The sequence below is a fragment of the Heterodontus francisci genome, chromosome 35 (genome assembly GCF_036365525.1).
Source record: "Heterodontus francisci isolate sHetFra1 chromosome 35, sHetFra1.hap1, whole genome shotgun sequence".
Classification (NCBI taxonomy): domain Eukaryota; kingdom Metazoa; phylum Chordata; class Chondrichthyes; order Heterodontiformes; family Heterodontidae; genus Heterodontus; species Heterodontus francisci.
The window spans coordinates 28,810,113-28,831,637 of record NC_090405.1 but is presented as its reverse complement, the minus strand read 5'-3'; positions in this window follow the sequence as shown (position 1 = coordinate 28,831,637).

Here is a 21,525-nt window from a genome sequence, read left to right as displayed (position 1 = left end):
TCTGACCCCGGCTACCTCACCATACAGAAGGTCCTTGGGTATGCAACTGTCTTCCATCCTGCGGATGTGTCCGATCCACTGAAGCTGCCTCTGTTTGATTAGCGCCAACACAATTGGGAGCTTTGCCTTTGAGAGGACCGCCACATTTGTGATTTTGTGCTGGCAGGACAAAATCACAAATCCTTTTTTATTCTTTCAAAACCCTTCATGATTTTAAACACCTCTATCAGATCTCCTCTTAACCTTCTCTGTTCTAAGCAAAACAAGCCCAGTTTCTCCAGTCTTTCCACATTATCAAAATAACTATTCCTGGTACCATTCTAGTGAATCTCTTCTGCAATCCCCCTAAGATGTTGGCATCCTACCAAACGTTGTGATGCTCAGAACTCAGCACAATACATTCCTTGCTTGTGTACTCTGCCTCTGTTAATAAAGCTCAGGATCCCTTTTTTTCTCACAGCCATCTCACCTTATCTTGCCACTTCAAAAATTTGTGTATGTACACCCCCAAGTCTCTCTGTTCCTGAACCCATTTCCAATTGTACCATTTACTTTATCTTACATGTCCTCATTCTTCCTACCAAAATGTAACATTTCACACTTCTCCACATTAAATTTAATCTATCACATATACCGCTTTGGATACTGTTAGGGGGATGACCTCCCGGGGGAAAGCAACAACAGCCAGGTTCATGGCACCACGGAGGGCTCTGCTGCACAGCAGGGGAGGAAAAGGGTTGGAAGAGCTATAGTGATAGGGGGTTCTATCGTAAGGGGTGCAGACAGGCATTTCTGCGGCCACAAACGAGACTCCAGGATGGTATGTTGCCTCCCTGGTGCGAGGGTCAAGGATGTCTCGGAACGGCTGCAGGACATTCTGAAAGGGGAGGATGAGCAGCCAGAGGTCATGGTCCATATTGGTACGAATGACATAGGCAGGAAGATAGATGAGGTCCTGCAAAGTGAATATAGGGAGTTAGGCAGATGGTTAAAAGCAGGACCTCCAGGGTTGCAATCTCAGGATTGTTCCCTGTGCCACGTGCTAGTGAGGGTAGGAATAGGAGGATAAGGAAAATGAATGCGTGGCTGAAGAGCTGGTGTAGGCGGGAGGGCTTCAGTTACTTGGATCATTGGGATCTCTTCTGGTGCAGAGGTGACCTGTACAAGAAGGACGGGTTGCAGCTAAACTGGAAGGGGACCAATATCCTTGCGGGGAGGTTTGCTAGTACTACTCGGGAGGGTTTAAATTAGTCTTACAGTGGGGTGGGACCCAAAGTAGTAGTCTCTCAGATGAGATAGTTGAGGCATATGTAGAGGTTAAAGCAAGTCCAGTAGGAAGGCCGGGCAGGGGCAGGACAGGGAGCGTGGAAGGTCTGGTAGGCTAAACTGCATTTACTTTAATGCAAGAAGCCTTACAGGTAAGGCAGATGAACTCAGAGCATGGATCGGTCCATGGGATTGTGATATTATAGCTATTATGGAAACGTGGTTATGGGATGGGCAGGACTGGCAGCTCAATGTTCCGGGGTACCGATCCTTCCGGCGTGACAGAGGTGGAGGTAAGAGAGGAGGGGGAGTTGCACTATTGATTAGGGAGGACATCACGGCAGTATTTAGAGAGGATATCCCGGGGGGAACATCCAGCAAGGCCATATGGGTAGAACTTAGAAATAAGAAAGGGGTGATCACTTTGATGGGATTATACTATAGGCCCCACAATAGTCAGAGGGAAGTGGAGGAGCATATAAGTAGGGAAATCACAGATAGGTGTAGGAATTATAGGGTTGTAATAGTAGGTGATTTTAACTTCCCTAATATTGACTGGGACTGCCTTAGTGCTAAGGGATCAGATGGGGAAGAATTTGGTAAGTGAATCCAGGATAGTTTTCTGAAGCAGTTTGTGGATGGCCCTACTACAGAAAGGGCTACACTCGACCTCCTCTTAGGAAATGAGGCTGGGCAGGTGGTTGATGTGTCAGTGGGGGAGCACTTTGGGCCCAGTGACCATAACTCTATTAGCTTCAAGATAGTTATGGAAAAGGATAGGACTGGTCCTCAGGTTGAAGTCCTAAATTGGGGGAAGGCTAATTTCCATGGCATCAGACAGGAACTCTCAAAAGTTGAATGGGAGAGGCTGTTTACAGGTAAAGGGACGTCTGGCAAGTGGGAGGCTTTTAAAAGTGAGATAGGAAGAGTTCAGGGCTGGCATGTTCCTGTTAGATGGAAGGGCAAGGCTGGCAAGTTTAGGGAACCTTGGTTGACGAGGGATATTGAGGGTCTGGTCAGGACAAAGAAGGAGGCATATGTCAGGTATAGGCAGCTGGGATCGAGTGAGTCCCTCGAGGAGTATAGGGGATGTAGGACTACATTTAAGAAGGGAATTAGGAGGGCGAAAAGGGGCCATGAGATTTCCCTGGCAGATAAGATAAAGGAGAATCCTAAAAGATTCTATAAGTATATTAAGAGTAAAAGGGTAGCTAGGGAGAGAGTAGGTCCCCTTAAGGATCAGTGTGGCAATCTATGTGTGGAGCCACGGGAAATGAGCGAGGTCTTAAATGAATATTTCTCATCCGTATTTACTGTGGAGAAGGTCATAGAAGCTAGTGAGTTCAAGGGAGGGAACAGCGATATCCTGGAGCATATCAACATTACAAAGAAGGAGGTGTTGGAGGTTTTGAAGCGCTTTAAGGTGGATAAGTCCCCAGGTCCTGACCAGGTGTATCCTAGGATGCTATGGGAAGCAAGGGAGGAGATTGCTGGGGCCCTGGCAGAGATTTTTGTATCATCGTTAGCCACGGCTGAGGTACCGGAAGACTGGAGGATGGCTGATGTTGTGCCTTTATTTAAGAAGGGCAGCAGGGATAAGCCAGGGAACTACAGGCCGATGAGCCTTACATCAGCAGTGGGAAAGTTATTGGAAGGGATTCTGAGATACAGGATTTATATGCATCTGGAAAGGCATGGTCTGATTAGGGATAGTCAGCATGGCTTTGTGCGTGGGAAATCATGTCTCACAAATTTGATTGAGTTTTTCGAGGAGGTGACCAAGAGGATTGACGAGGGCAGGGCGATGGACGTTGTCTACATGGACTTTAGCAAGGCCTTTGACAAGGTCCCGCATGGTAGGCTGGTCCAGAAGGTTCAAACACATGGGATCCAGGGTTAGCTTGCAAATTGGATACAAAATTGGCTTGGTGATAGGAGGCAGAGGGTGATAGTAGAGGGTTGTTTTTCAGATTGGAGGCCGGTGACCAGTGGTGTGCCGCAGGGATCGGTGTTGGGCCCTCTGTTGTTTGTCATATATATTAATGACTTGGATATGAGTGTAGGAGGCATGATTAGTAAGTTTGCAGATGACACCAAAATTGGTGGTATAGTGGACAGTGAAGAAGGTTGTCTAAGGTTACAACAGGATACAGATCAACTGGGAAAGTGGGCAAGGGATTGGCAAATGGAACGTCCCATTCTCCCTCTCCTCACACACACATCCCATTGTCCCTCTCCCCTCACACTCACGTGTCCCATTCTCCCTCTCCTCACACACACCTCCCATTCTCCCTCTCCCCTCACACATCCCATTCTCCCTCTCCTCACACACGTGTCCCATTCTGTGGTAAGTGCTAGCAGAAAAATGCGGCAGTTATTCTGTGCTTGTAAGATCCTACAGACAGCAATGAGATGAACTCCCTGTTCTTCAACCCCTTTAACCTGTTCCGCCTTTCAGTGAGATCTGTAATCTAACTCCATCCACTTGCCTTGGTTCCATATCCTTTAATAACTGTGGCTAGCAAAAATCTATCAATCTCAGATTTTAAATGATTAATTGAGCTAACATCTACTGCGTTTTGGAGCAGAGAACTTGACACTTCTCACACCCTTTATGTGAAGAAGTGCTTCCTCACGTCTTTCCTGGTTCTGATTTTAAGGTGACGTCTCCGGGTCCTGGACTCCCCCACCAGTGGAAGAAGTTTCTCTCTATCTACCCTATCAATTCCTTTCAAAATCCCAAAATCCTCAATCGAATCACCCCTCATCCTTCTATATTCCACAACAACCTCTTCCCAACCACCACTCGGAGGCTTTTAGGAAGAAACAGGCCCTGACTGATCTCAGGCTGTGAATTAGGCGGGACTGGGGGTGGGGGAGAGGCAGTTTCACCTGCAAGGTGCTGCATTGATTCCTACAATAAAGGAAAGACCTTCCCGATGCTGTAAATGAAGGAAGTCGATCCAGAGCCACACCTTTTAGTTGCTGCATGACAACAACAACTGGAACTTATATCACACCTTTAATGTAGTATAACACCCCATGGTGCTTCACAAGGGCGGTGCAAGATGGGAGACCAGCCAGGAGGGTGTTGGAATAGTCAAGTCTAGAGGTAACAAAGCCATCAGTGAGGATTTCAGCAGCAGATGAGCTGAGGCAGGGGCAGAGGTGGGAGATGTTACAGAGCTGGAAGTCGGTGATAAAGGGAGGCAATGGCGTTGTGTAATGTCAGTGGATTAGTAATCCAGAAACCCAAGCTAATGCTCTGGGGGCATGGGTTCGAATCTCACGGCAGATGGTGAAATTTGAATTCAATTAATAAATCTGGAATTAGAAAGCTCGTCTAATGGCAACCATGAAACCATTGTCGACTGTTGTAAAAATACATCTGGTTCACTCATGGCCTTTAGGGAAGGAAATCTTCCATCCTTACCTGGTCTGGCCTACATCCAGACCCACAGCAATGTGGTTGACTCTTAAATGCCCGCTGAAATGGCCTAGCAAGCCACTCAGTTCAAGGGATGGGTAATAAATGTTGGCCTAGTCAGCGAAGCCCACACATCCCACAAATGAATAAAAAAGAAATCTTTGCAATTGAAAGGATTTGGGGTCAGAAGCTAAGCTCAGGATCAAATGGGATGCTAAGATTGTGAACAGTGTAGCTCCACCTCAGACAGTTGCCAGGGAGAGGGATGGAGAGGGTGTCTAGGGAGTGGAGTTTCTGGTGAGCAGCGAAGACAATGGATTTCAGACAGCGCAATAGCAAAATACTGCAGACACTGGAAATCTAAACTGAAAACAGATAATACTGGAAGCACTCAACAGGTCTGGCAGAAACAGAGTTAACGTTTCAGGTCGATGATGTTCTGATGAAGAGCTATCAACCTGACATGTTAACTTTGTTTCTCTCTCCTTAGATGCTGCCTAAGCTGCTGGACATCAGACAAAGCAGTCTGATAAAGAAGAAACAGTGGAGGGGGTCAAGAGGGGTAGTGGTGAGATAGAGCTGGGCGCCATCAGGCTGCAAGTGGAATCAAATTTTTTTTCGGATGTCGCCAAGGAGCAGCATGAAGAGAAATAGGAGGAGGCCAAGGATAGACGTTTGGGGGACACCAAGGTAATGGTGAGGAAGCAGGAGGAGAAGCCATTGCTGGAGATTCTCTAACAACAATTAGATAAATAAGAATGGAACCAGGTGAGAGCAGTTCCACCCAGCTGGACGACATTGGAGAGGCGTTGGAGGAGGATGGTGTGGTCAACCATGTCAATGGCTGCAGACAGGTCGAGGAGGACGGCGAGGGAAAGTTTACCTTTGTCACAGTCACAAAGGATGCCATTTGTGGGTTTGATAAGAGCTGCTTTGGTACTGTGGCAGGAAGCCTGATGGGAGGGATTCAGGCATGGAGCTGAGGGAAGGATGATGAATTTAGGAGGGGACAACACGTTTACGGACTTTGCAGAGGGAAGGGAGGCTGGAGACCAGGTGGTAGTTTGCAAGGACAGGTGGCCAAGGGTTGGTTTTATGAGGTATGTGTGCAGGTATGATGTTCAACAAAGTTTTTTTACTGCTCAGCTGAGTATCCATGAGTTCCGTGCCTTTGGTAACTTTCTTCCCCCTCCCTGCTGGGACAGTGACACATCTTCGCTAGCACTGTCTAATCCCGCTGTTTCAAGTATCTGAACCAGCGTGGAAGTGACATTTTATTGAACAGGAGGAGCTTATGACAGAGGAACCAAGAGATTATGACTGGGAATTGCTATGCTAATAGTATATGAGGATGGAAATCCTTCCCCCGGCACCTTATGCAGCTTCTTCTCTTCCTTATCATCACCTTCCTCATTGGTTTTCCTCTGCTGCTGATGGATCTGCAGGAAAAGAGGCTACAAGCTACCAGTGAGTGAGCATAACACACGCTGGTGAATGTTACAGCTGGGCAGAGGGTTGAAGGTGAGCTAAGGCTGGCTGACTGATAACCTTCCACATCATCCGTCTACACAGCTAACAAACAACTCCCGGCCCCTAGCGGAGGAAGAGTACATGGAATGATGCTGCACAGACGGAGGCCCTATCGAGCCTTTGCCAGCTCTTTTGAAAGAGCTATCGAACTAATCCCACTTATAGCCCTGCTAATTTTCCCCCGCCAAGTACTTATCCGATTGTCTTTTGAAAGTTATTATTGAATCTGCTTCCACTGCCCTTTCAGGTAGCACATTCCAGATCACAACAACTCACTGGGTACATTTCTTTTTCCTTATGTCGCCTCTGGTTCTTTTGCTCATTATCTTAGATCTGTGTCCTCTGGTTACTGACCCTCCTGCCACTGGAAACAATTTCTCCTTATTTACTCTATCAAAACCATTCATGATTTTGAACACTTCTATCAAATCTCCCCTCATCTTTGCTGCTCTAAGGAGAACAATTCCAGCTTTTCCAGTCACTCCACATAACTGAAGTCCCTCCTCCCTGGTACCATTCCAGTAAATCTCTTCTGTACCCTTTCTAAGGTTCTGACATCCTTCGTATAATGTGGTGCTCATAACTGGACACAATACTCCAGTTAAGGCCTAACCAGTGATTTATAAAGGTTTTGCATAAATCCCTTGCTTTTGTGCTCAATGCCTCTATTTACAAAGCCAAATAAAGTTTCATTGTAAGGTCGAGATAGTCCAGGGAAGTATCATGTTCTGAAGATAGTCCAGGAAATCACTGCACACAGTTTTGTGCCACTTCCAGCATTCAGCCCACTGCTATTTACCTTATATTTGTGTTATCTACAGTTCCCTATCAAATGAATGTATGGCTGCTCATTAGCTTTGCTTTAATCTTCATTGCTTTCCTTCAATGTTTGACAGGAAACAATGTACCAGCTAACAGGGGGATGCAATGTTTGGCGCACACAGCCTTAAAACAGGTGACTGATTGGCTTTTCTCGGAACGATCCCTCAGGCAGCTGACCTACAGCCCAAGGGTTTCTGAGGGTTCCAGGAGTAATTACTTGTACCCATGTGGCTATTCAGGAGTTGCCCATTAATGTCACGGTGTGCATAATGGAAGGGCGTTCACTCCCTCACTGCGCAGATGGAACGTGGCTGTAACATTAATAACGTTGACATGATCTGGGATAAATCAATGCCCAGGTGTACGGCTCGTAAAGAGACAACTTCAAGGGAATGAGGGAAGAGCTTAAAAAATCATCTGGGGAATGCATTGAGGACAAATGGAATAACATTCAGGACATTGTACTGAGCTAGAACAATAAATAAATCCCAAGGACTAGTGCACAAACGCGGCACAAATAGATGAACAATACAAGGCAAAATGAAACAAGATAAAAGGGGAATAGAACTGAGAAGCATTGAGTTATCTTAAACATATGTAGACCCTTGGTTAGATGATACTATGGTCTTCATGTAAGGATAGAGAGGCACTGGAGAAGGTGCAAAAATGATTTACAAGGATGATACCAGAACTGAGAGGTTATAACTCTCAGGAAAGACTGTACAGGCTGAGGCTCTTTTCTCTGGAAAGATAAAGCCTGCGGGATGACCTAACAAAGTTCTTGAAAATTAAAGGGATTCAATAGGGTGTGTGTATAATGGGCAGGTTGTGTAACAGGCGGGTCTATAATGGGCGAGTATATAATGGGAGCGTAACGGGTGAGTGAGTAATGGGTGGGTGTGTTACAGGTGGGTGTTTAACAGGTGGGTGTGTAAGGGGTGGGTGTGTAACAGGTGGGTGTGTTACAGGCACGTGTGTAACAGGTGGGTGTGTAACAGGTGGCTGTGAAACAGGGATGGCGTGTAATGGGCAAGTGTGTAATGGGCAGGCTGAGTAATGAGCCAGTGTGTAATTGATAGGTGTGTAACAGGCAGGTGCATAATGAGCAGGGTGTATCACAGGCGGGTGTGTAACAGGAGGGTGTGTAACAGGCAGTCGTGTAATGGGCAGCTGTGTATTAGGTGGGTGTGTATTGGGCGGGTGTGAAACCAGCGTGTGTGTATTGGGTCAGTGTGTAATGGGTGTGTGTATAATGGGCTGGTTTTGCAACAGGTGGGTCTGTAATGGGCGGGTGTATATGGGAGGGTGTGTAACGGGTGAGTGTGTAACAGGTGGGTGTGTAACAGGCGGGTATGTAATGGGTGCGTGTGTAATGGTTGGATGTGTAACTGGTGGGTGTTTAACAGGCAGGTATGTAATGGGTGGGTCTGTAACAGGCGGGTCTGTAACAGGCAGGTGTGTAATGGGTGGGTGTGTAACAGGTGGATGTGTAACAGGCGGTGTAAAAGGCAGATATGTAATAGGTGGGTGTGTAACGGGTGTGTGTTTAACAGGTGGGTGTGTTACAGGTGGGTGTGTAATGGGTGGATGTGTAACTGGTGGGTGTTTAATGGGTGGGTGTGTAACAGGCGGGTCTGTAACAGGTGGGTCTGTAACAGGCAGGTCTGTAACAGGTGGTTGTGTAACAGGTGGGTTTGTAACAGTGGGTCTGTAACAGGTGGGTCTGTAACAGGTGGGTCTGTAACAGGCGGGTCTGCAACAGGCGGGTGTGTAACAGGCGGGTGTGTAACAGGTGGGTGTGTTACAGGTGGGTCTGTAACAGGCGGGTCTGTAACAGGCGGATGTGTAACAGGCGGGTGTGTAACAGGTGGGTCTGTAACAGGTGGGTCTGTAACAGGCAGGTCTGTAAAAGGTGGGTCTGTAACAGGTGGGTCTATAACAGGCGGGTCAGTAACAGGCGGGTGTGTAACAGATGGGTGTGTAACAGGCGGGTCTGTAACACGTGGGTCTGTAACAGGCGGGTCAGTAACAGGCGGGTGTGTAACAGGTGGATCTGTAACAGGTGGGTCTGTAACAGGCAGGTCTGCAACAGGTGGGTGTGTAACGGGTGGGTGTGTAACAGGTGTGTGTGTAACAGGTGGGTCTGTAACAGGCGGATCTGTAACAGGCGGGTCTGTAACAGGCGGGTGTGTAACAGGCGGGTGTGTAACTGGTGTGTGTGTAACAGGCGGGTCTGTAACAGGTGGGTCTGTAACAGGCAGGTGTGTAACAGGCGGGTGTGTTACAGGTGTGTCTGTAACAGGCGGGTCTGTAACAGGCGGGTGTGTAACAGGTGGGTGTGTAACAGGCGGGTCTGTAACAGGTGGGTCTGTAACAGGCGGGTCTGTAACAGGCAGGTGTGTAACAGGTGGGTCTGTAACAGGTGGGTCTGTAACAGGCAGTTCTGTAACATGCGGGTGTGTAACAGGTGGGTGTGTAACAGGTGGGTGTGTAACAGGCAGGTCTGTAACTTGCGGGTGTGTAACATGTGGGTGTGTAACGGTGTGTGTGTTACAGGCAGGTCTGTAACAGGTGTGTGTCTAACAGGTGGGTCTGTAACAGGTGGGTCTGTAACAGGCGGGTCTATAACAGGCGGGTGTGTAACAGGTGGGTCTGTAACAGGCAGGTGTGTAACAGGTGGGTGTGTAACGGGTGGGTGTGTAACAGGTGGGTCTGTAACAGGTGGGTCTGTAACAGGCGGGTGTGTAACAGGTGGGTGTGTAACGGGTGTGTGTGTTACAGGTGGGTCTGTAACAGGTGGGTCTGTAACAGGCAGGTCTGTAATAGGCGGGTGTGTAACAGGTGGGTCTGTAACAGGTGGGTCTGTAACAGGCGGGTGTGTAACAGCCGGGTGTGTTACAGGTGGGTCTGTAACAGGCGGGTGTGTAACAGGTGGGTGTGTAACGGTGTGTGTGTTACATGTGGGTCTGTAACAGGTGGGTCTGTAACAGGCGGGTGTGTAACAGGTGGTTGTGTAACAGGTGGGTCTGTAACAGTGGGTCTGTAACAGGCGGGTGTGTAACAGGTGGGTGTGTAACAGGTGGGTGTGTTACAGGTGTGTCTGTAACAGGCGGGTGTGTAACAGATGGGTGTGTAACAGGCGGGTCTGTAACACGTGGGTCTGTAACAGGCGGGTCAGTAACAGGCGGGTGTGTAACAGGTGGATCTGTAACAGGTGGGTCTGTAACAGGCAGGTCTGCAACAGGTGGGTGTGTAACGGGTGGGTGTGTAACAGGTGTGTGTGTAACAGGTGGGTCTGTAACAGGCGGATCTGTAACAGGCGGGTCTGTAACAGGCGGGTGTGTAACAGGCGGGTGTGTAACTGGTGTGTGTGTAACAGGCGGGTCTGTAACAGGTGGGTCTGTAACAGGCAGGTGTGTAACAGGCGGGTGTGTTACAGGTGTGTCTGTAACAGGCGGGTCTGTAACAGGCGGGTGTGTAACAGGTGGGTGTGTAACAGGCGGGTCTGTAACAGGTGGGTCTGTAACAGGCGGGTCTGTAACAGGCAGGTGTGTAACAGGTGGGTCTGTAACAGGTGGGTCTGTAACAGGCAGTTCTGTAACATGCGGGTGTGTAACAGGTGGGTGTGTAACAGGTGGGTGTGTAACAGGCAGGTCTGTAACTTGCGGGTGTGTAACATGTGGGTGTGTAACGGTGTGTGTGTTACAGGCAGGTCTGTAACAGGTGTGTGTCTAACAGGTGGGTCTGTAACAGGTGGGTCTGTAACAGGCGGGTCTATAACAGGCGGGTGTGTAACAGGTGGGTCTGTAACAGGCAGGTGTGTAACAGGTGGGTGTGTAACGGGTGGGTGTGTAACAGGTGGGTCTGTAACAGGTGGGTCTGTAACAGGCGGGTGTGTAACAGGTGGGTGTGTAACGGGTGTGTGTGTTACAGGTGGGTCTGTAACAGGTGGGTCTGTAACAGGCAGGTCTGTAATAGGCGGGTGTGTAACAGGTGGGTCTGTAACAGGTGGGTCTGTAACAGGCGGGTGTGTAACAGCCGGGTGTGTTACAGGTGGGTCTGTAACAGGCGGGTGTGTAACAGGTGGGTGTGTAACGGTGTGTGTGTTACATGTGGGTCTGTAACAGGTGGGTCTGTAACAGGCGGGTGTGTAACAGGTGGTTGTGTAACAGGTGGGTCTGTAACAGTGGGTCTGTAACAGGCGGGTGTGTAACAGGTGGGTGTGTAACAGGTGGGTGTGTTACAGGTGTGTCTGTAACAGGCGGGTCTGTAACAGGCGGGTGCGTAACAGGTGGGTGTGTAACAGGCGGGTCTGTAACAGGTGGGTCTGTAACAGGCGTGTCTGTAACAGGCAGGTGTGTAACAGGTGGGTCTGTAACAGGTGGGTCTGTAACAGGCAGGTCCGTAACAGGCAGGTGTGTAACAGGTGGGTGTGCAACAAGTGGGTGTGTAACGGTGTGTGTGTTACAGGTGGGTCTGTAACAGGTGGGGCTGTAACAGGCAGATCTGTAACAGGCGGGTGTCTAACAGGTGGGTCTGTAACAGGTGGGTCTGTAACAGGCGGGTGTGTAACAGGCGGGTGTGTTACAGGTGGGTCTGTAACAGGTGGGTGTGTAACAGGCAGGTATGTAACAGGTGTGTGTGTAACAGACGGGTGTGTAACGGATAGGTAAATAACAGCACTGCCCCCCACTGCACCTTCATCGAATCATAGAATCTTAAAGCACAAAGGGAGGCCATTCAGCCCATCATCTCATTGTGCCTATACTGGCTCTTATCCAATTGATCCTCAACCCTGCCCTTTCTCCAAAGCCTTGTTAAGTTTTCCTTTAATTATTTATCCAATCCCCTTTTGGAATGTACTATTGAATCTGCTTCCACCGTCCTTTCACTCAGTGCATTCCAGATCACAACAACTCACTGTGTAAAAATGCACCCAGCATCTCCTCATCAGCCCCTCTGGTTCTTTCACCAATTACCTTAAATCTGTGCCGTCTGGTTAACAACACTCCTGTCACTGTAAACAATTCCTCCTGATATATTCCATCAAAACAATTCATGATTTTGAAAATCTCTATTCAATCTCCCCAAATCTTCTCTGCTCTCAGGAGAACAACCCCAGATTCTCCAGTATCTCCACATAACTGTAGTTCCTTGATCCGGGTACTGTTCTGGTAAATCTTCTCTGCACCCTCTCCAAGGCCTTGACATCCTTCCTAAAGTGCGGTGCCCAGAATTGGACACGATACTCTAACTGGGGCCTGACATGCGTTTATAAAGGTTTTGAATGACTTGCTGCTTGTTCATGAATTGCTGGGACATTGTGAGCTTCTTTTCAGGCTGGAGGACGTGGGCACAGAGGCTGTCTGAGTGGGACAGTTAGCACTTCCAGTGCAGGCCGCATGTCTCCCCATGCTGGGAATGGGGTGCCCTTCATGCACATACAGCTTCCGCACTGTGGTCAGATCATGAAATCAAACTGCCCTTTCAGGCGATTTACAAACTTACACCATGCTGGTCCATTCAACATTTTCGTTTGTCACGCATGTGTATAGCTGTAAGAGGGACCCAATGCTGGTGTTATTTAAAGGGCCATGCGCCTAACTTGCAGCTGTGGTGATTTGCACTAACGTCTCCTATTACGAAGTCTCTGGAAGTACTGTGGAGTGTGTTTGGAGGTGTTGTAGTGAGTTGCTGGATTTGCCGGGGCGTGTTGCTGCATCCTCACAGGGGATTGCACGCCCTGCCCACACAAAAGCTGCACGCAGCTATGGGGGCAGCAGTGGCAGTGCCTCTGGGTCTGCATCATGACAGGGAGAAGGGGCAGAGGCTGCGAAGGGGGGAAGCTCTGTGCGATGCTCTTTGCCAAGTTGGAACCAAACTCCTTCAAGCTCCTTGACAGTGATGGGCTGTCTGACTGGCCAGACAATGCACCCAGCATCTCGGTGTGCCTCCTCATCAGCGCTCTCCTGTATTCTACCCAAATGAGGTCCTCATCTGAGTCCACGATAGCAGAACTCAGCTGCGACCTCGGCCTCCAGTGTGCTGGCATCGGAAACATCATTCCCCCCCGCCCCCCCCACCGCAGCCCTGGCCTGGCTGCAGCCCACTTGTATCCGTGTGCATCACCATGTGCAGATTCAAGCTCTATACCAGCCTCGAAGGTAAGTGCGGTGCCAGTATCTGAGTTGTTGGCTGTGAGTGTCAGATCAGGTGCTGGGGCCACTGCTTCAATGCTGTGCTGTTGCTGTCCCTCTCTCTCCATGATGTGGCAGTTCTTGGGTGTTTGAAAGCAGGAACTCAGGAGGGGAAGGTTGGTGTGAGGGAGGAGGGGTAGGGTGAGAAGCATGAGGTGCATGGTCACGCCATCAGCAGCTTGCTCATCATGTCAGATAGAAGGATGATGGTGAAGAAGGAGGGAAGAAGGGGCATGAGGTCGTAGCATAGTGTCATGCTCCATGTTCTCAGCATTGCTTGCTGCCCTGGGCTCTGTAGCTGACAGCCCCATGATGTGATGATGTGGAGAACCATCTCCTTTGAAGGGCTCAGCAAATGCACCCGGACCCCCCCTTCCCCACTGCACACCCCCCCCACCCCACCATCACTTCTACTCTGCTCCCTTCTATAGTGTTTGACCTTGCCCTGCAAGGAAGTGGGAAGAGCATAAGTGGTTGTGTAGCACAGTGTTTAGGTGACTTGCCTGTTGTAGCCGAATAGCTGGAGGAATGTCGGAGCAGTGGGAGCTGGGTGTGAGGCTGGCAGCATTGGTAGTTGTGAGGGTGAGGTGGAGTATGTGAACGTTAAGCGTGAGTTATGAGTGCTTGAGAATGCTGCTGGGTGAGTGAGTGAGGGGGAGGGGTAATGCCTTGAGCAGTGTGACAGGCCAGTATTGTGATAGGTAGGAGATGTCACGTGCAGATGCCTTCACTGACCTTGACCACCTGCGGGAGGTCATTGAAAACTGCTGCCCGATCCTTGGGGCCAGATTCCGAGCATTGATCTTCCTGGCCAACTGCTCCCATTCCCTTCGAAGGGTGATCCTTGAGAGCCTCCTGTTCCCACCCCCAAGCCCACAACCTCGCTCGTCCTGCCCTAATCCACCACTATGGTTTCCGGCACCGCATCTGTGAACCTGGCAACCCTCTCTCTTCCCTGGTTCTCCATTTGTGCAGCTCCGACCTTGAGCCCAGTGTCAGTACAGGCAGTCAGCAGCACCTCCCTTCCACTGAGTGCAGCTCCCCCCTTAGGAGGAGTCGGCTGGCTGCAACACATGCTATCAGCTCACGCTGCCCACTCCCCTGAGTGGGCCCTGCTCAGAGCAATGCTACAGTCAGGTAAATCACAAGGCAGCACCAAGCTTGTGTGCCTCAACGGGAACGGCTGTGGGCAGGTCGCGAATTGTGACCAACGCGCCTGAAAACAGGCCCCCACCAACTTTTAGCGCCTATTTTAAAGTGCTGTGGATCCTCTTGTGTCATCAGAGCCAGCGTTCCTCAGACTTTGCTGATCTTCCGATATCCACTCTGAAAGCATTGAAGAGAAGTGAAGGTTATCAACAGCGAATCATCCTGTGTTCCTGCGTTGGCCTTTGTGTAATTCATGGAGTGGATTGTATTGGAAATCCTGCCCTTCTCGGCACACTGATGTATCATCCCATTGGTTCCCAGCCGGGTCCATTTTTGGGGAGGATTTGGGCTCCATCACCCTCCCTTCGGATTCACCTTACCATTATCAGGCACATCAGCCACAAGTCCATTAACCCCCACCATCAATTCACCCAGAACTCATCGACCAGCACTGCCCCCAGATCTGTCCTGGAGAACCAGTACCATTCTCTCCAAACCGAGATTGCCTGACGACAATAACATTTGGGACTATCATGTACTGTGCTGTCGGAACATCACAGATGTCTGATAATGTAATGTGTATGGCCCCTGTATCTATCTGTGCTCTTCAGGCCATGTACCCAGCTATAACTGGCAACCATTAATCTGCCATCCCAATAGAAGCCCCTTATAATAAACAGCTTGCTCCTCTCCCTGGTGGAAACAGGAGCCCCAGGCTGCACTCACTTCTCTGGTGTTATGGGCACACCCTCATCCCATTGTTCTAGCTCCTCTTCCAGCTGCTGATGCCATGAAATGAACTTCTCCAGGGAGGCTGGTAATCGAGATCATTAGTCACATCGGAACAGGGAACATCAATAATAAACTGGGTGGTCTCCCCTTCTGCTGAAGGGTGAAGTTTATTCTAAGTCTCCCAATGTGCCGTGATAAATGCGCCCAACTTCACTGCTGTTTGTCAAATTCCCAGACACCTCTTTACAGACTGGGCCAAAGATCCAAGAAACTCTCACAAGGAGGTGGACACTTCAGGAGAGATTAGCCTGCTCCTGTCCGACTATATTTAATGTCCGAGGCACTGTGTGTAGAGGAAGGTTGGGTGCGAGGATCACACATCCACAGAGGACCCTGACCAACACTAGTAACTCCAGACCAAAACTCCAGCTCTCATTTTCTCCGCAATAGGGTTTACAGGCAGTGGGTCTGTCAGTGTCCAGAGAGAGAGCCGCCTGTTTGATGCTTGGGCTGTGGATCTATTGTCAAAGGCCAGTACTGAGGGCTGGGTGGGAGTGGGTGGAGGAGAGGGGGAGAGGGGTGGGAGGGTGAGGGGGAGAAGAGGATGACTGAGGGGGGGAGGTGGGGTAGGAGGAAGATGGTGAGGGTGAGGGGGAGAAGAGGAAGATGGTGAGGGTGAGGGGGAGAAGTGGCGGAGGAGGAGAGGAGGGCAAGGGGGAGGGGGTGGTGGAGGGGGTAGTGAAGGAGGATGAGGGAGGAGGGAAAGCTATGGGGAGGAAGAAGCCAGTGAGGGAGAGGAGGAGGCAGATGGGAGAGGAGGGGGAGGGGTAACATAGGAAGATGACAACATAGGAAGAGGAGAAGGCCATTCATCCCCTTGAGCCTGTTATACAGGAACAGGAGGAGGTCATGCAGCTCTCTGCCCCTTATTACCTTTGATTAAGGGGAGAAGTGGGAGTGGGAGAGGAGGGAGGATGAGGTGGAAGGGAGGAGGGGGAATGAGAGAGGGGAGGGGTAGGTAAGGGAGAGGGCGGGGCAGGGGGGTTTGTGAGGCACCCATGTGAGGCACCCCCTCTATCCTCTCTCTCCAGTACCAGAGATCGTTTTGATGATATTTTCCCTGGTATGTTCTCCTCTCCTGCTCCCCTTGGCTCCAGTTCCATTAAAATGCAGATTCCTGGATACTTCCTCAAGCTCTCATGTTTATGTAACTGGAAACACGAGCTGGCCTGAACCCCCCACAGACACTGCCTGACCTTCCCAGTAACTATTTGCAGTCTCCATTTCAGACGTCCCGTTTCTGTCATTTTTTTTGCTTTGTAAGTGTGAGCCTGGAACTTAGCCATTGGCTGCTGAATAGGTTGCTGGGTTTGAGGCCATTGTCAGTGCACCGGGGTGGTTCAGCTGTTTCAGGGACCATATCGGCACTGTCGCCCTCGGCCTAACATTAACACCATGGTTGCCATGACATTAAGGTTAAAGATAGAAGTCTTCGGATTATGAAGGGTTATCGCAAAAAGTTATGAGCGAGAATATTCACAGGGAACTCCTGGTCTTCGACTCAGGGTAGATGGAGGGAAATGATTTCCTTTGGTGGGGAAAATCAGAGCAGGAGGACATCATCTTAACGTTAGAGCCAGGTTCTTTTGGAGTGAAATCATGGAGCATAAGGCTGGGTAGAAATCTGAAAATCCCTCCCCCAGAAGCCTGTGGATACTGGGGGTTGATTGGAGCTTTTAAGACTGAGCTCGATAGATTATCGTTGGGTGAAGGTATCAAGGGATATGATGCAAGTGGAGTTTCATCGTGGACCAGCTATGATCTAATGTAATGGAGTAACAGGTTCAAGGGGGCTAAATGCCTTCCTGTATAACAGGCTTGAGGGGCTGAATGGCCTCCTCCTGTTCACGTGTAACTGACAGATCAGCAGAAACCCTGGTGAAATGGACCTTTGTTGCCACGTTTCGCATCCTCTGGGAATTCGGCCATCTCCTCCTGTGCTATCCCTGTGGGAATTCCAGGCCAATGCTCCTTGCCCAGTTTGGTTTGGTCGCTGTCCCTTTGAACCCCTGTCATAATTTAGAAACAGTTGAAAACTGCCTGCAGTTCCCATTCCTGCATCGAGTTTATCCTGATACAATGTTGTCCTGCAGGGTGTAATTGAAACTTCTGTGCTCTATGGTTGGTATAGTTTGTACATGACTGACTGTTCCTCATTACATTCTAAATGCTGGAAGACTCTAACTCTTCCCCAGGATATTAAACAGGATTGTTCAATTTAAACTGAAGAGTCTAAAAGTCTTAGGAAAGGAACTGATCCATTTGAAACTGATGAAAGAGCGAAATGTTCATTTGAATTTCCAAGGCACAGTTTAGATTAATAAGACTCCCACAGTGATTAAAAAAAAACACTAAGAAAAGATATCTTGAATTATTAACTAATTTTTTGCAAAAGCTTAGCTTAGATCTTCGAGTTGGAATCTTTGTATTGTCTCCTCGAAAATTTAGGTGGAAAGAACTGTTATATAACTATTTGTTGCATGTTTATCTTTCTTGGGGAGAGTAAATTTGCTTGTTAGTTTAATTTTAAAACCACTCTGATGTGATGTTTTATCACTATGAGAAACTGCTGGAGTTCTGAGGTAAGAAAAGTAACTAAAGTGATAGGGTAAGATCAGCCAGTCACCAACACTGCGCCACACTCATACTGGCTGGAGCTTTGTGACTAAAACTCTTAGCTTCACTTCCCCCCCACCCTGCATTCAACCCAAACCCACACTCCTCCCCGCCGCTATACCCCCTCCCCTGCTGTACCTGCTTTCCCCTGGCGCCCCCTCTCCCCACCCTGCACCTCTTCTCCCTCCTTCCCGTATGATCCCTCTCCCCTTCCCCCCATGCCCGTCTCCCCCTGCTCTCCTCCCTGCACCTTCTCTCCCACCCATGCCCCTTCTCCCCCTCATGCCCACTCTACCCCCTCACTACCCCCACAACACTCCCCACTTCCACCCGCCCCGCATTTCCGTAATCTCCTGGGACCGTCAAAAGCACAGAGAAAAAACCAAGGGCCAATGAGGGAAAGAATACTCGGGACGATTCCTCTCCCCAGCCTTCTCGCCATCCCCAGAGATCACACGGACTCAGTGTAATCTATAAATTAGGAACCACTCCAGCTCCCTTTGGAGGGTCAGCACCCATCATACCACAATCTATCCCAGTGGCCGACTCCTCTGGAAGTTTGCTGTTTGTCTCTGAGTGCATTACTAAAAGGTTCTCTGGATCTGCAGCATGACTGAAGACCCTGAAAGGGGCAGGGTTGGGATTTTTCCACAAAAGTGATCCATGGTAAAAATTCCGAGTAGATCAGGAAGCCAGCTCCAACCCACGAACTTCCGGGTTTTACTGAGGCGGGAGTTTAGAGTCCAGTTCTGGGCACCACACTTTAGGAAGGATGTGAAGGCATTAGAGAGAGTGCAGAAAAGATTTACGAGAATGGTTCCAGGGATGCGGAACTTCAGTTACGTGGATAGATTGGAGAAGTTGGGAGTTTTCTTTGAGAAGAGAAGGTTGAGAGGAGATTTGGCAGAAGTGTTCAAAATCATGAGGGGTCTAGACAGAGTAGATAGGGAGAAACTGTTCCCGTTGGTGATTGAGAACCAGAAGGCACAGATTTAAGGTAATTGGCAAAAGGAGCAATGGTGACATGAGGAAATGGTTTTTCACGCAGCAAGTGGTTAGGATCTGGAATGCACTGCTTGAGAGTGTGGTGGAGGCAAGTTCAATCGAGGCTTTCAAGAGGGAATTGGAATGTTATCTGAAAAGGAAGAAGGTGCAGGGCTACGGGGAGAAGGCAGGGTAGGGGCCAGCATGGAGACAATGGGCTGAATGGCCTTCTGTTCTGCAGCAATTCTGTAATTCTAGGATAACAGCTGGGCAGTCAACCCGCTCCATGGAGGTTTAGTTGTGAATGGTCATTTTTCCCAGACCTAGGGAACCAGGCAGCTACGGTGAGATGAAGATGGACTTGGGGAGAATGTCAGTGCTTTCATGGCACTGCTTGTGGGCTGGGAGGAGCAAGAGTGCTCCTGCCCTGCCCCCAAGCTTCCCCCACCCCTCCCCAGATCAGAACTGCCAATCAGAGTCAGGGGTCAGACAAACTGCCTCTGTGGCCAGGTCTGGAATACATCCCACCTGACTGAAAGGCAAACCTGCCAATCCAGCTACCCTTGGCACAGTTAAAACTCCACAGCACACGGGGGAATCTGTTCCTCTGGGTTTCCCGCGTGATCCTGGACTCCCCAGTCCACCGCTGTCAGTGTGTCATTGAGTAAAACGCCCTCCTCCATCTCCCCTGCACCCGCAAGTGTTGTCGGCCTCCAAGAATCACATTGTCCCACTCATTGCCCTATGTTCTCAAGTGATACAGTGCTGTCATGAGCCACAGACACGGGCAATGACTTTGGTCCCAATAGTCATCCGTAGATTCTTCTCAGTGTTCCAAAGAACAGTAGCACAGGGTGAGGGAATAATAAGTGTCGTCAGGGTGAAGGAACATTTATAAGCAGACCAGCTTCAGGTTCATGAGTGGGATCTTTCTATTACTAAGTGAAGCTTCAGGCGAGGCGACAGGGGTGGTGGGGGGAGGGGGCGGTGGAAACAGAGCCCTGTGTCATGACCGAGGCAGCAGGAATGCACTGTTAATTCAGTCCCACTTCTCCATGGGTCACAGCATATCAATAAACTTTTCCTACCAACTGAAGAATAGCCAATTAGGCTCTATTTGTCCCCCAGAATAAAACACACCAACCAGATTTCTTTAAACAACAACAACATCATTAATTATTTCTTAGAAAAAAGTCTTAACCACTAATCTATATAATTGAAAAGCTCCTTATTTCCCTAGCCCTCATGCACACGCGCATACATTTAAAAAAAACTGGTTAACCAGGCACAAAAAAAGGATTCTGGTTTACATAAGTTTTTTAGGAATAGAAGGAATAATAAAGTAAATCAGCTTGTCATGTTCTGGTGGGAAATTCACAGTAGGGTGAGGTGTCCCAGAGTCAAATAGTTGGATGCCACTCGAAGTCTCTCCAGGTGAGGTTAATGAATAGTCTGTGATGTGTAAGCATTTAAGGCAATTCCACTACAGCAGGCTTTCAGCATGGGGTTCAGCAACAGGTTTGCTTAGGACTCACAGCAGCAGTATAGCAGTGGAAGCTTTCTTCAGGTTCTAGGATTTCCCAAAACACAGGAGGCAACAGGAACCACATTGGATACAGGAATTCTTCAGAGACAGGAGGCAATAGGAGTAGGCCACTTTTCAATACAGGGTTTCTTTTCAAGAGATGCAAGCTTCCTTGAGAGAGAGAGGGCTTTTCTGGATCTTCCACTTTGATTTTCAGGCAGGTCACAAACTAAATTTCAAAGACCTGTTCTTTGTCCAACACACTGGTTTTTAAAAGGATCCAAAGTGAAAGTAAACCTTCCCGAGCTGATCACATGACCAGACACAGTGCCTCCTCTGTCATTCCAAGTGCTGCTCTGAGGAGGTCAAAACCCCTGTATGACTTATTTGAAACTGCTTGCTTTCCTATTCTTGTATACAAAGTCAAAATCCAAAAATTTCAGCTATTTGCAGGTGTCCATGCCCACTGAAAATCCTTTTTTCAGTTTTTTAAAAACACAGAGAATTCTAAGATTTTAGTACAAAAATAAAACCTCTTGGAGCACAATAGTGCCCTAGATTGGGATTCCTACCACAGTGCCCAATTGAGGGGCTCTGTCTGCTCTTGGCTGCTCTCCGGAGTTGATGATGTTACTGACCCTGGAAAACAAGGCATCACTTACCTGCTTCGTACACTTGTGCATTGGAGATTTGAGATGTGATGGAGATCTCCTGTACTTCCCTGGAAGGAAGTTGTCTTCATGTTGTATGCAATTGTGGCCTCACCAGTCACTGACAGCCCTCCCTCAGCTAGAACTGGTTCCCAGGACTGTTTGCAGGAGTGAGTGTAGTTCTGTTAGTCTGTGCAGGCAGGAGCATCAGCTACTGGAACCTGATCCTGTAAGGACAGGTCTGAATAGCGTGTCTGTGGTATAAAAACACCAGTCTGGCTTCACTCCTCTGACCCTCCCCTTCCAGACCTGCAGATGCTCAGGTATACAATGGGAGATTCACAGCTACGTTCAGCTTTCAGGCAACATCAGGTTTTCCCCTAACTTCCTTTATCTATCAAAGCCAAAATAAGTGCAGAAATAGAGGCGTTGCTGACGAGAAAGATTTACATTTAGATAGCGCCCTTAACTACCTCAGGAAATTCCAGAGCACTTTACAGTTAATGAAGTACTTTCAAAGTGTAGTCACTGTTGTAATGTAAGAAGTGCGGCAGCCAATTTGAGCAC